This window comes from Triticum dicoccoides, chromosome 1A (genome assembly GCF_002162155.2).
Source record: "Triticum dicoccoides isolate Atlit2015 ecotype Zavitan chromosome 1A, WEW_v2.0, whole genome shotgun sequence".
Taxonomy (NCBI): Eukaryota; Viridiplantae; Streptophyta; class Magnoliopsida; order Poales; family Poaceae; genus Triticum; species Triticum dicoccoides.
In genome coordinates, this window is record NC_041380.1 from 310,673,363 (window position 1) to 310,673,898 (window position 536).

Below are 536 nucleotides of genomic sequence, written 5' to 3' on the forward strand. Positions count from 1 at the left end.
GATTGGGCTGGTAGCCCGGATGACAGGCAATCTATGAGGGGATATGCAGTGTTCTATGGTCCTAATTTGATCGCCTGGAGTGCTCGTAAACAGGCTACAGTATCGTGTAGTAGTACTGAAGCTGAATAAAAGTACTGGCAATGCCACTGCTAAGTGATTTGGGTTCAGTCCTTACTTCGAGAGTTGTGGGTCTCTCAGATTCATCCTCCTGTTCTTTGGTGTGACAACATCGGTGCTACGTACCTTTCTTTAAATTCGGTATTTCATGACCGAACAAAACACATCGAAGTTGACTATCATTTTGTCAGAGAACGAGTTTCACAGAAGTTACTTCAGATCAAGTTTATTTCTTCTAAAGATCAACTTGCTGATATCTTCACGAAGTCGTTGCCATTGCCTCAGTTTGAGGGTTGTCGTCGCAATCTTAATTTTCTGAAATCTTCAGACCACGGTTAGGTTGAGAGAGGGTGTTAGACTTGTAGTTATACGTAAATACGCATTATAACTTGTATACAAATGTATTTGTACTCAAAGAG